Genomic DNA, 15,420 nt, shown 5'->3' on the forward strand with positions numbered 1-15,420 from the left:
TTCTAGTAAATGCAAAGAGGCTGTTTGCGTAAGGAATCGGTGCTTATGTAGGAGACTGGCTCAAGGCATTTGAGGATTTTTTTTTCTACAGTTATTCCATAAACTATGCTCTTTCTCACAGTATGTTTACAGTGTCTCTTTTGCATTGTCTCCTGGGTCTGTCATAAATTTCGTAAGAAGATTAGCTTCATTACTTCATTCACACCTCATTTTTTTAAAACTTATCCATACACATGCCGTATTAACCAACTTCTTTGCTTATTATTTGCTCATCTTTTACTCTTTGCAATAAGCATATGTACTCTCAAAGGGTAAAAACCTTTTATTGTTTAGCAGAATGCATTTTATTTATTTATTTTTTTAATTTTATTTATTTATTTGAGAGAGAGAGAATGAGAGATAGAGAGCACGAGAGGGAAGAGGGTCAGAGGGAGAAGCAGACTCCCCACTGAGTGGGGAGCCCGATGCGGGACTTGATCACCGGGACTCCAGGATCATGACCTGAGCCGAAGGCAGTCACTTAACCAACTGAGCCACCCAGGCGCCCTAGGAGAATGCATTTTAAGGGCAGGGATGATTAGTTACTTCATTTTGGTATCCACAATATTTAGTATTTAATGTGCTTAATAATATGTGTTGGAGGAAAGAAGGAAGGAAGGAAGGAAGGAAGGAAGGAAGGAAGGAAGGAAGGAAGGAAGGAAGGAAGGAAGGAAGGAAAGAAGAATTGGAGAGAGAGAAGGAAAGAGGGAGGGAGGAAAGGGAGGAAGAAAAGAAAGAGATACAGGTTATGCAATTTTTTAATAAAAAAAGGAAAGAGATACTGCTTTTGTTTGAGTGCCATTCCATTCCAACTTATGCAAAACACCTAAGTTATTATTTTTAAAATCCTAAATTCTACTTCAAACCCATCAAAATAGTGTCTCTAACAAGTGAAGATTGGAAAGCTTAATATTTAAAAGTCTGTCCAGGTTATTCTGATATCAGATATTTTGGGAACCACCACTGTTTTAATCAATGCTAACATGGTTGTCTTAAGCATATATATACATCTCCTGAAAATAGTTATTGATTCAACATGAAGAACCCTCTGTGTGGGCCCCAGGAATGAACAAAGCAAAGCCCCAGATGTCAAGGAGTTTACATTTTGTTGAGAAGGTATTTAAAATAAGGTAGTTGGAAAAGGCCACTTTGAGCTGACATTTAAGTAAATACTCAAATAAAATTACAAAATCATCCATCAGTGACTATAATTAACAATGTCCTAATTTTTGTAGGGCAAAATGGCCTGCATGAGTTTTATAAAACATGTTTTTTAGAGGATATAGTTTTGTTGTCATGATATGTTTGTGAAAATGGCATGAACCCTTTTATTCTACCAGAAGAAATTTCATTTATTTCAAGTAAACGTGGATCCAGTGACAAGGCCACTTTTAAAGCAAAGATTATCTTTAAAAGCCATTGAAACATGAAAACTACAAGTCCCTAGACTTCCAACTATGTTTCTATGACTGAAATGGTAACACAAAAATAGCTCAAGCTCTAAAATTATATTGTATGAAATTATGGATGCACAAGAATCAGTTTCCTCTGAGCTTTGATAATTACATTTTAAATAGAGTACTGACATGCTGTAATTATAATATTAAAATGCTAAGATAATCAAATGCTCAAAAAGGGTATTCTGGGCTTCTAAGAGATTTTATAAATGTCATTAAAATTTTTACTGTATTTCAATTACATCATAGGAAGACTATTATTATGTGTATGTTTCTGTTCACATCTAATTGGCAATCTTTTTGACACAGATAAAATTATTGCCATTGTATCTATTTAATAACATTGATTTTAGAAATTCTTATTTTATGCAATGCCTTTAATTATTCCTTTCAGTAGAAACAAACAAACAAAACAAAGTCCTTTACTTTCACTATTTCTTCTTTCCTCCTGTTTCAGAATTCTCTCCCTTTTTCCAAAGTTAATCAAATCCTCTTGCTTTGTTCATATTCCTCTCCTCTCCTACATACTCTTGAGAAACTGCTCCATTAACTGCCTCTTTCTTTTGCAATTTTGGCTTCTTCTAAATTGGATATCTTTTTTAAAAGTACATAATATCTCAGTTCTTCCCTATATTAAAATTACAAGGAAAGTAAGAATATGACACCATTAAGGATCCTATAGCTAATTTGAATTATCATTACCTCTCTTTTCATCATGCCATCAGACTTTTTGATAAGACTGGACTGCATCCTTTGCTCAGCATTGTGTTTCTTCCTTTCTCTCTTCAGTCTTCTTTTTTTTTTTTTAAAGATTTTATTTATTTATTTGACAGAGAGAGACATAGCGAGAGCAGGAACACAAGCAGGGGGAGTGGGAGAGGGAGAAGCAGGCTTCCCGCTGAGCAAGGAGCCCGATGTGGGACTCGATCCCAGGACCCTGGAATCATGACCTGAGCCGAAGGCAGACGCTTAAGGACTGAGCCACCCAGGCGCCCTCTTCAGTCTTGTTTCTATCCCCTTTCCTCCACCAAATGGTTGTCTCATAGGTCACCAGTGCCCCGAGTCGCTAGGAACCTCTGGGTCTTATCTATGTTTTGACCTTAGTAGCACCTTGTTCTTGAAATCTCCTTCCCCGAGAAGTAGAAAATACATTTCTTGCTTCATTTCCTACCCCTCTGCCCCATCTCCATCTTCTTTACTGTTCTCTTCACCAATCATAAATTCCATTTCTTCATCCATTTTAATATAGCTTTCCCCAATATTCCAGTATCAGCTTCTCTTCACTCTCTCATTGATTGATTTCATTTACTGCTTTCATTAATTTGGATTTAAAGCACTCATTACTATTATTAAAGTTTTATTACTATCATTTAATGATAAATATGTTTCTTGCCTTCAGGATTAGCTAAGTATGTATGCACATGGAATTAGAACAGACAGGGATATAGCTTATTGTCTGTAATGCTGTGCCATAAGTGTATTACTGTATTCAAACAAAAATATAATGATGGTACCAAGGGAGAAATGGCGAAAGATCCTTCTGTCAATTAGACTTGCCAAATTTAGATTACCATTGATCTGAACCATGAAGAACAAATATAACACTTGTCAAGATATATGAGGAAAAAGTGAGCATTCCTGGCAGAAAGAATAACACATGTATGAACATTTAAACTATGAATTCTATGATAGTATTTAATTTTACTTTTCTAGTTATATTTCTTCCCTAGGCTTCCAAGTTGCCTTTCTACCTCTCTGATGGACTTCTCCAGCAGGACAGCTGGGCAGCTCTCAAAATGAACACTTTCTCTGCCCCCTCTGCCACCTTCTTCTCTACATCTGCTTTCAGTTAATGACAAGCTCAGTCTTCCAATCATCTAGTGATTTTTGGACATAGCTTGAACTTCATCTCACCGTCTCTTTATAATAAGTTATCCATTATTATGAAATTTTCATCTTAATGTTTCTTTCATCTATTCCTGCCTTTCCTTTCCTTTCAAGCTACATCTATCAATTCACTTACTAATTTTTTTAGAAAGTACTTATAGAATGCCTTCTTCAGCTCTCCTAAGGTAGTTTTCTAGAGCTAGAATAATGAACCAACCAAGGAAATTGCCTACGTCCATGACTTTTCATTTCATAATAACCAAGTGAACAAATACAGGTATGGATACATCCTGGGCAGAAATATCACATCTCCAGCATGGTTTTCTTTTGATAGGTTGGCCAGCGAAAACAGGATGGTGAAAACAGAAGGAGGAACATCAATTAAGAGACTATGGAAGTTGATTCATGGCCATGTAGGTTAGTAAACATCTTTAAGTATGTGCCTATATGTGCATAGCAGCACTGTATTAGGCCCTGAGCATGCCATGAGAAGGATACATAGAGCAATCATGGGGTTATCACAAATAAATGGTAGGTATATTGCTTCTCCCCGTTCTTCCTTTTGATATTTTCCCACCAGAGTCAACTTCAAGAAATCTAAAGAAGCCTTGACATTGAGCAGATGCTGAAGATGTACAAGGAAATCACAAACTCACTTTAAAAAGATTTGAGAAATACATAATTCCTTTGAATATCAATGGATAAAATGCAAGATGAAAATGTCATTATTAGATGGGAACATTAATGTCATAGAGGCTTACTACTTTTTTTTTTTTAACCAAAGATTCAAGGTCCTAAAAGACCAGTCTAGCTTGTAAAATGCTGAGAAAATATTTCATTAAATAAATTCTGACAAGTGACCCCACAAAAATAACGTTGACCATGAACTTCACAAAAAGCTTTTTGGGAAACAAGTACATTTTATGAAAATTTATGTAGAGAAAATAAACCCCTTCTCCATATGTGAAATCTTGGATAATTCCTTCCCATGTCAGTTTCTTCCTCACTCCATACTAATCCACCCATTCTGTAATGCAGAGCAGAACCTTTTGTAGAAAAGATGGAGAGAGTAGGCCCTCATATGTATCTTCCATCTCAACTTTGGACATTTTTTTTTCTTTAAAAGTTTATCTAGTGTTCTTTTTTTTCTTTCTTTCTTCCTTATTTTAGAGTCTTAGCATTTAGGACATATACAACTAATCTGAAAAAAATTCTATATAGACAAAGGAATTTCTGACATCTTGACAACAAATATGGAGGTTTGAGCCACTAGTTTTTCTGAATATTAATTGCCCATGTGTAAGACAAATGTCAAACTTACATTAAAAAGGTGAACTTTAGCTATGTAATCATATTCTAATCATAAAAAGACCTTAAAACATTCACAAGGAAATGCAAGTTATTTTTGAAAGGTACTGTGTAATGGGTAAAATATATAAAATGTTAGAGGCTTTTAAGAGGATTTAAGGAGTGGAATGACAGAGGGGGTCAGACTCAGTCAGGTGTGGAATATCCAAGAGCTTTAAAGCACCTGCTTTAAGAAAAGAACAAACACAACTCATTCTAATTCCAGTTGAGCATCCTCTTTTTAAAGTTTCCTCAGCAAGGAGTATCACTTCTTCAACTGGCCAGCAGCCTGAGGAAAACCATCAGGATCTGAGAGGAGGCATGTACCTCAGAGCCCACTCTGTTCCCTTGGGCTCCAGACTGTTACCTCCTTTGTCCACACCGGAAGAAGGGGGTTATGCCTGTGACACTTCGCAATGCCTATCATCCCTAGCTGATTCCCTTACACATGAGGTTAAGAAGCCCAGTCCAAGTGTGTCTCTAAGAACTACTCTTACCTGAGGATCCCACATCCCAAATCCATCTGTTTGGAACTGGTAACAGATTATCTTATCTGGACATCTGGAAGGGCAGACACCATAGTGGCCAAATATACAACCATAAATTGTAATCCAGAAATGGTCACTAGGCCATTACTGAGGCCAACCTTTATTTTATGAATGAAACAACTGAAACCTAAAGCAGTAGGATGATTTTTTCTATACCACATACTAACTTAATCACGTTTTAAAATTCAGCTCTTTAGCATTTGCTGCACTGCATTATACTCTCTGCCACATTTTTCCTGTAAACAAACTACCAGAGAAGATTCATTTCTGAAATAAAACCCTTCCACTGGCAACATTTTAGGGAACATGAAAACATTTAAATAATAAAACACCACGAAAGCCCACACTAATGTGGCCTTATTTACACAAGAGCAATGGCCAATACAGGACAATCCCTTGCTGCTGTCCTTTATTTCTAACTGTACTAGAACATCTATCATGCTGTATATAATACTCTTTCCATTTTCCCACCCTTGGCTGCTGGCTCATCAAGGGCATGTCTTATTAATTCGTAAAACCCTGGCATTCAATACATGTGTGGTGCATAAATGAATGGATAGATACCTGCATGAATGCATGAAAAGTCTGAGGAGCAAGACTGCATATGGAGATAGATCCATGCTGTGAGGACCAGTAAAAGCCAGACTTAAGTTCTTGTATTTGATGTACCGAGATATAGAACATCACTGAGGTTTTGAAATAATGAAGAGATTTGATGAAAGTAATGTTTAAGAACAAATCTGGTGATCATATGGAAAGTAGATTGAGAGGACATAGATAGTATCAGGAAGGCTACATGGCTCAAATTCTACTAGAACACATCCAGTCTGAAGACGGGGATTACAAAGAAACAAAAACAGTCAAGTCTAAGAATGCTACTATTGCATAATACGTGAAAGATGTCAAAGTGCTAAAAACCATTTTTTGACTCACATCTTTAAAAACACAACTCAGAAATCACTTTCTCACAGGGGCAATCCATGGTCTCAGGCAGAGCTTCTCCACTGATATACCAGAGATCAGTTCCAAGTATGTCTAGCACTTCAGCCCTCGGGTCCCCTGAGGAGCCGAGGGTGGAGAGAGACCTATGGCCAGTCGCTTCTGACTATAAGAAGTCTTGACCATTTACCTCTATAGGCTATACAAATATTCTCACCTCTATGAATGCATGACATGAAAATTTTCAAAAGCACAATCAAGCCCAATTATTTTCCCCTCTATTGTCGTTTAACTCCTGATGTAATGAATTATTCAAACAGTACCACTTTAGGCAAAGAATGAAATAGATTTGAAAAGATTACCTCTACCTGTAGCGTATTCCAGTCCAATAAATGGCAGTGGAGCAAGGTATCACAGTCGGAATTGGATACAACTTGGTGTTCAACAACGCAGAACCAACCTGCGTGGCTGTTTGAACACCTCGTCATAATTTCTCTGTCCTGAGAATATGTTTTTTTTTTCCTTTTCCATTATGGAGGTACCTATAAAATAATGTTTTGGAATATAGGAGGTTATATTATAATGTTTACTTATTACTTCATTATGTTGTGGTTTTTTAAATTGTATTTTTAAGTTTTAGAACAGTATTTAGAATTACATATAAAAACTTCATAAGTAAACATATATATCCAAAAACAGAGAGGTCCTGACAAGTTTTTACTGCTGAAATATGCAATCAAAATTTTGAGAACTGTTGACTTACATCCTTTCTCCCATAGATACTGTGTGAGTTTCCCCAAGGAGTTCCCAGGAGAGGAAAGATAAAACTGACCAGAAATGGCTCAGACTGAAGCAAATACAAATTTCATTTTGCTTCTTTAGTCCAATGAGTTCACATCTACAAATGATTGCTGTCGTTTACCAAAGATACTTTCACCCAATGATACACATTTACTGTCTATACTTATAATATGTCCCCTCATTTATTGCATACACTATTTTTACCACATACAAATATTACATCATTAATTTGGGAGTACCTATTTCACTTGGGCCCTTGATGCTTCCAGCTTGCTTTTAAATCTCCAATTTCTTTTCCCTCTTTGGTGCTAGAGATATTATTATTGCAATTTCCTCTTTTTCTGCTGTCTTAATATTTGCTATATAATTTTCTAACCTTTTTCAGCACTAACTATATAGAAGAAACTGCTGAGTGCTCTGACTCAATGTCATTTGGTTCTCCCCACCACAGATGTAGTGCTATGATGCGCTGTTGGTTATCCACTTTTTATAAAGAGAATTGAGGCTGAGAGAGGCTTAGTAACTGCCCATATTCATACAAATAGCAAGTAGCAGAGTAGAGAAAGAAACAAAGTCTTTGTTTGAATTATATAAATATTACTGTGAACCACCTCAATTCTCTTGGAAACATTGAGAATTTAATATAGTAGGTGATGGAAATCCCAAAAAGGAATATGTTTGGGACTCTTTGCCAAATTAGGGGATAAATAACTTGTATTTGGTTAAGGACAAAGGGAGATTACTTAGTGAAGGCCTGTGGAGCAGTGTGGACGAAGAATCAGAAGGCCAAAGGAGAACCAGTAACAGCAGCAACTGACAGTTATAAGGCAGACAGACAAATTATAAAAAACATTCATGATAATATTTCACAAGGTGTGTCGGGAAAGAAGAGGTAGATGGAAGGAGAAAGATATCATCTCTCCTCCCCCCCCCACCACGCCCACCCCACTGAAGTCTAGAACCACCCCTGGAACAAGCCTCCTGAAGCTTAGCTCACTTCTCTGGGTGAGGCTTCTGGAATGATCTGGTCCCCAGGCGAAACCCAGCAGACTACAGGCTGACCATCAGGGACTGGGACGGACCATATTTCCTCTTATTCAGGAAGAAGTTAAGATACTACCTAAAGTTCTTGAATCCATAAATAAATATTCAGGTTATTTTAAAATTTATAGGTAATAATCAGCAGACTATGTTTAAAAAGACATTGGGAAGAGAGATGACTGCAGGCGATGGTATGAGTATTTTTCACAATTAATAAATATAGCTAAAGAATGATAAATCAAGAATTAATGGCTTAAATACCTAACTTGGAGTTACTGAGTTTACAGTTAAGAGTACTAAAATAGAAATAGTCAAAGAAGTTTCCTCTAAGGAAGAAAAATTGTGACTTTTCATTGTAGCTTTCTATATGTTTGTGTTTATATATATATATAACTTACTGTGGTTACTTTGATTATAATTTGAAATATCTCTTAAACAATGGATTTTACTTACCTTTGAATTTGTCTCAGTATCTACATTACTTAAATGCCTTTGGGGTCATTAGTTTGCACAACGAAGGGAGTTCTAATTGCAATGAAAAGGGGACTTTTTAGTCAATCCACAGTATTTTTTCCTTTCCAAATTTTTCTTACATTGGGTGCTGAATGAATACTTATTAAACATTGCAGTTCAAATTCCTTGCCTGTTAATGTGAGACCCCTTTTTCACTCGCTTAGCCTGGCTTGACTTCCTGCCACCCATTTCTCCAGATGTCAGTGAAATAACCAAAGCTCAGGCACTTAAGAAGTCTTAGAAAACCACTAACACTCAGTTAGCCCTCAGATGAGGGGTCAGCAATTCAGCTCAGCGCCGACAGCATCTGAGAGCTCACTGAAGGGGATGTAGCAATAATCCTTAGGCAGCTATGCCCTCATCTTTGCTAGCAGAGGCTTTAAAGACAGCTCAGAGAGTTCATTATGCAAACGGAATTGTCTGGATCTACTGACAGTGAGGCTGAACTGGACAGACCGTGGGCATAAATATCCACTGGGTATACTCTCCCACATGCAAAGACACACTGGACAGACCTTCTTAGATCTGGATATATTATCCTGCAATTAATAAAGGGCAAGAAAGTTCATCTTGAAGATGAGTCACAGATAACTTAGAAAATTGGACAGAATCAAAAAGCAGTGAACCTTCTTTATCATATCTAGTCTTTGAAGAATAGTGAATTTTCCTGAAGCTCTGAAATACTATTCTTTATAAAATGTGTACGCCCACACACAAACATGGTACACACACACATGCACATCTAAACTCATTGAACACTCAGTTCAAATATATACATATATTTGCACACATATCTGAATTTGTATATATGCATATGTATATGTGTCATATATGTATGTATGAGGGTGTTTGTGTGCGTGTGTAGCGAGGGAGAGAAAGAGAGAGAACACGGTGCCCAGTAGCTGTGTGGAATGGGGCAAGTTACTCACAGATGTAAGTTTTCCTCCTTTTACAATGAAGCTAATAAAAATACCATCCTGAAAGGGTTTGGTCATAATGCTTTTGCAGGGCTCACATTAGACGATTTATGTGTAACATTAAGGTTATTTCTTAGATTTCCAAAAAAAAAAGTTTTAATGGATTAATTTGTAATTTCCTTTACTTAGGACACTACTTGGACATACTTGAAATGTATCTTGATTTAGAAATCTGCAATCTCTTGGGGCGCCTGGGTGACTTAGTTGGTTAAGCGTCTGTCTTCAGCTCAGGTCATGATCTCAGAGTCCCGGGATTGAGCCCCATGTCGGGCTCCCTGCTCAGTGGGGAGTTTGCTTCTCCTCTGCCTCCCTCTCTCAAATAAATAAATTTTTAAAAATCTTAAGGAAAAAAAAAAGAAATCTGCTATCTCTCTAGAAGTTCTCAGAATATATTTTTGTGTGAACAGAGGCACATTCAGTTGCGGTCTACCACCCTTAAAGCCATGCATCATCACTACTGTATGCCCAATCTCTATGGTTCAGCAGCTTTATGTCATGGTCAGTAGTGGCTACTAAACATCTTACCTGTGCCAAGAAAGACTCCACGGGACTCTCTGCAAGACTGCCTGGGATCATTCCTCTCTTCACATTACCTTAACCTGAGAGATAAAGATTAGGATATAAATTCAGTGTCAATTAAAACGAGATAATGTTGGTGTTTGTTACTTCAAATTGACAAATAAATATTCACTATATGGAATACATATTTATTTTATAATAATAATTGGTTGACATGGTGAAACTTGTGGCCTACATTGTTGGTGCTAGTATAAACAGATCAACATATCTGAAATGGGGTGTCAAGTTCCTAAAAGACTTATACATGCTTATCCACTTTGTTAGAGCATTGACACTTTCAGGAATTTATCTTAGAGAAATAAATTATGTACAAGAAAGTTGTGCATCAATAGTCACTATCTTGTTTCAAAATTTCAATGTAAATAACCTGTAATTGTAAAATAAAAGCTAAATAAATAAATCATAATATGTCCATAAATAAAATAGGTAATAAAATACATATATATATATACATATATATATAATGTGGGAAAGTTTTATTGTATAATTTAAGTAAAATAAAATTATATAGAAATATTAACTCTCATATCCCCTCAACAAACACACACACACACAAATGTAGGAAGAAAAGAATCTGCTTTAAAATATTAGCAGTAGATTAATGGCTGTTTTTATTTTCTTATGATTATTCTTTTTTCCACGTATTATACAATGAGTATATATCACTTTTGTAATCAGAAAAACAGCCATTATTTTATAAAATAACTATTTAAAACTTGATGTCTTTCTGTAGCATTTTGTTTTTCTGTTTCTTTGCTTATTTCCAATGTGAAATATCCTTTTAAGCAGAATGAAATGGGAAATGGTTGCTTTGAGCCAAGAAGGCACATATTGAAGGAAGTGAAAGCATGCAGTGTTCAAAAGCTATTGACATTATTTCAGAAATTTATCCATCTTATTCTTTTAGCTAGTTTTTGTGGGGCTTTTTTTTGAGAAGATTCAGAAATTAAATGACCTTTTCTAACTAAACACACGCAGATGTAGTCATAGGTAATGATGGTATTATGTAAGCTCAGTATGCGCAGTAAACCTTAAAACGTGTATTCTACCAACTAGCAATTTTCCCAATCAGCTTTTATTTTGCTGTGCCACCATCCTTTAAAGCCCTAATCATGGAGGTGGCTCTGGAGAAAGAGCTGTGTTCCATTTGAACTCAGTGGGTAATGAATGTATAAGGACTAAATGTGCTTTTTGCTCTCTGTAGCACAGTGTGCTTTCCCTGTTTTGCAGTCATTTTCTCCAATTCAATGCAAATTCTTGTAATTTCTCCCAGAAATAAATGCTATTAAATGCCCTATTTCTCTTTCATATGTCAGAAACTTCCTACCCTTCCATAGGCTGTATTTTTGTCAAAATTAAAAAATCTACATCATGAGCCAGAGACAGACAGAACCCAAGTAGCCAAAGTTGTCAGCTAGGAATACGTGCAACTTCCAACATGAAGCACATAATTATTAACGTCAAGCAGACATCGCTGTGTGATGGGCATTGCTGCCCTTCATGTCTCCGGCTCTACCTGGCTGGTTTCATGTGAGGTCTAAATAAATGGCTCATAAATTATCACACACACACATACACACAAAGACAAAACAAAAACCTAATTAAAACCAGTATCATGATCACGTCCTAAATTTCAATCCTGTTTGATTTATGGTGGCTCAATTCAAACTCTATTTATAGAAGCAGAAAACAGCCTTCATTGTAAAGGTCTATTGCTTGGTTGATCTCTATTTCAGACTGAGTAAAAATGGCATGATTGCTGGAGGCCATTCAAAGTGCCTTGGGATTTTTTTTTTTTTTTAGATAGTGTGAATCTATATTAGTCTAGGTGTTAATTGAATTAATATGCAGAGAAAGTCAAAGAAGAGCAAATTGAGAAAATGATCTTAAATTAGGAAGTTATTTTTATAGTTATTTTAAAATGCCTGTTAATCTTTAAAAACGAATATAGCATGGCATGCCCACTTGGGAAAATATCACACAGGAATACATATAAAACATGCAAGCTGAGGTCTGGAATCACTGTGGTGATTGATCTCTCTAGGATAATGTCAACCAACATATAGTAGATTGAGGAGCAATAATCTGGTTAGGAAGTACAAAATCCTATGCAATAAAACCTAGGATACTATGTTGTTGATGCTGCTCATTTCAGAGGACATTAAAATGAATGAATTAAGGAATGCTTTTTTAAACACTTGCATAAACTCATTTAACTCTTCTAACTCTGGATTACGCAGGAGAAAGCCAAGACACAGAGAAGTCAAGGGACTTAAGAGGTCTCACACAGATAGGAAATGGCGGCCCTCAGGCTCAAAACCAGGCAATCCAGCTCCAGAGGCCGTTCTCCCAATCTCTCTACCCCATCACCTCCTTTGCACCGTCTGATGACTTTCCCATTGCTTTAGGGAGCCCAACAGTTCCTCTGAGGTGTTCACAGCTGACCTCTGTGATTCTCCCAGGGAATATCTGCTTTGGTATGTTTAATAGAATTGAATTCTGTGTGAAATTGCATTTAAAAAGAGAAGGGCATACAACATATTTTACAAAATAAGACTACACTTGATAAATCCCAAACCCCTTCAGGATCTTAAACTACCTCAGAGTCAATGCTACAGACATTAATTTGCACCACAGAGAGCTGTTTAGATGTACTATTAAATAAAGACTTTTTGGCTGATGCTGGGGTAGCGGTGGTGATGGGGAGTAGTGGAAGAATCCAAGATGCCTTTTTATGATGGGTTCTTTGTCCTTAACGACTGTTTTTGTAACTTTTTATAGTGGGATGGTTGAGATAGTTAAGGTCAGGCGAACTGAGGGAAGTTGGAAGACAGTTCTATTTACTGGCTCTGAAGCCAAATGTCAAGCACAAGGTATTGGGCCTGTGCTATGTCTCCCATTTGAGGCTGACATGAATTTCTGTGAAGAGAGAACAAGGCGAGACACTGTATACTACACCCTTTTAGGTCTGCTCGTGGATTTTCGTTTTCACCCCTTGAGGTCTTTTGGGTTTTGGCATATGTCCCAGGATTTACTTTTTTTTTTATTGTGTTAATCACCATACATGACATCATCAGTTCTTGATGTAGTGTTCCAAGATTCCTTGTTTGTGCATAACACCCAGCACTCCGTGCGGTACGTGCCCTCTTTTTGACTGTACGGAGAACTTTCTTAATCTATAGCTTATGTGCTTTCAAGGAAAATGTATTTAATATTTGTGATGTACACTGAACTATTTAGAAAAATTCTAGCTCCAGACACTAATCAGGGTTCCCAGTAAGATTTTACTGAATATATGACATTCTTTATCTAGCAGTCACACCCGAAGGAAGGGCATTTACTTTGTCATCATAAATGCTGAGTTGGACACACTACAGATCTGTTCGATTGATAGCACAGAGAATGATTGTTAATTTTGCTCAAGAATTTCTTTAAAAAGCAGATTTTAAAATAGCGCATTTTGTAAATGCATATAAACAGAACTGTAAACTCGCATTTTTACAGATATGTATTTTTCCTGTCCCAGAGTTTCTTAAATAAAGCATTGCTTTAATATATAACAAAAGACTAAATTATTTCTTTTATTTCATTAATGTTTCTCTTAATATGCCTAGTTTACTTCTGAAGAATGGATTGCAGTTAATTTTTATTCCTATTGTGCCTACAGTACACAAGGACGTTTATAATTTTGAATCAGTGCTATTTTGTCCAGATTTGTATTTCTGAAGGTTTACTAGTAAAGGGGATCAGGCCAATTCTTGAGAATATTCCACCATGTCAGATGATTAAAAATAAAGTGTCCTATAACTACAGATAATGACTGCTTGATAAATCACAAGTATGAAGAATAAAAATAATATAGAGTCAAAATGTGTTTTTTGGCCAAGATTGAAAGGTTACCACAGAAAAATATGAATTCAATAATTGTTTTTGCCAAATTTGTAGAACAATAAGTTGGGAAATAACATGAACAGAGATAAAATAGGCAGTTGCTCTCAGGGCACACTTATGAAATGTTGAAAAGGAAAGTAGGGCATCTTATTTAATTCAAAGTACCAAAATATTCATCAGGTACAGAGGCGAAGGATACCATGAAGGAGCTACATAACTATATAAGCTTTAAACAAAGCACAACTGTAGCAAAAGTTAAAGCACAAAGATGTGGGTAGCTCTTCCTTTCATGTTATTTACTGACTTCAGTGAATACAACTTGCCACTGGCAAAGAAAGATCATGCCAGCCACATGTTTGTTAAGCTGAGCAGCTTTTAAAAAATCTTAAAATACAGTGGTTGCAATAATCATCTGATTAGCACTTCCGTTGACAGTATTCTTAGCCTGCATAGCTTTTTATGGCAAATGCTACAATTAGAATTGCATTAAAATAATAGCTATCTATTTGTAGGAACTCTGTAATGATGCTCAAACTACTGGAAGATGATAACAGCCCTATTGGCTCTTGACCAAGATGGATCACAATACATGCTGATAACTTGATTCAACATTCTTAATTTTTTCCCCCCTGCATTACGCATTCAAATGCTCAGACGGAGCAAGGAGTCAGTTCTCTGGCTGACAAATGAAGCCTTAACCCCAAGCAAATTTTCCAGATAACCAATGAATAATTTTTAAAGCCCTGATATTTGTCTGTTTTGAAATGATACTCATTTTTATTAAAATTTGTCTAAAATAAATTCCATTTTTCTATGGCTTTTACTTATTATTATACTTATTATTATTTACTTATTATTATACTGTATCTCACAATACAGAGACCTTTAGAAGGTACTTATTTGGAGTAAAATCAAACACATTCAGCCCGATTTTGAGGGCTTTAGTGTCTTATAAGTGTTGATAATCGTGATAACTTTGAATCATCAAGAAAATATTAAATTATCTTACATGCATCCTTGTCAGGAGCCATAAAATATGCAGTGTTCATTAAAGAGGCAAATGTGTTTTTATTAGTCTTTCGGATTTTTTTTTCTTTCTTCTCTGTTTCACTGCTGGTAGATCTTCAGTAATCGCAGCACGGTGGACAGAACACCGGTACCTAATAGCACCTCCCATCATTTATCTTTACCTTCTTTTTTTTTCTCTTTAAATTTTTTATTGTTATGTTAATCACCATACATTACATCATTAGTTTTTGATGTAGTGTTCCATGATTCATTGTGCATAACACCCAGTGCTCCATGCAGAATGTGCCCTCTTTAATACCCATCACCAGGCTAACCCATCCCCCCACCCCCTCCCCTCTAGAACCCTCAATTTGTTTTTCAGAGTCCATCACC

The 15,420-nt window shown here is 36.2% G+C and overlaps 1 non-coding gene across 1 annotated transcript; it reads right to left on the bottom strand.

Annotated features, from left to right (window-relative positions):
• Positions 1 to 7,967: 7,967 nt before the first annotated feature.
• LOC112826976 (small nucleolar RNA SNORA52) lies at positions 7,968 to 8,102 on the bottom strand. The gene has a single exon (XR_003209112.1). It is a non-coding gene; the product is annotated as a small nucleolar RNA SNORA52 (small nucleolar RNA).
• Between the last annotated feature and the right edge of the window lie 7,318 nt (positions 8,103 to 15,420).

The sequence above is a fragment of the Callorhinus ursinus genome, unplaced genomic scaffold (genome assembly GCF_003265705.2).
Source record: "Callorhinus ursinus isolate GAN/ISIS: 27379988/994484 unplaced genomic scaffold, GSC_fseal_2.0 scaffold7, whole genome shotgun sequence".
Taxonomy (NCBI): Eukaryota; Metazoa; Chordata; class Mammalia; order Carnivora; family Otariidae; genus Callorhinus; species Callorhinus ursinus.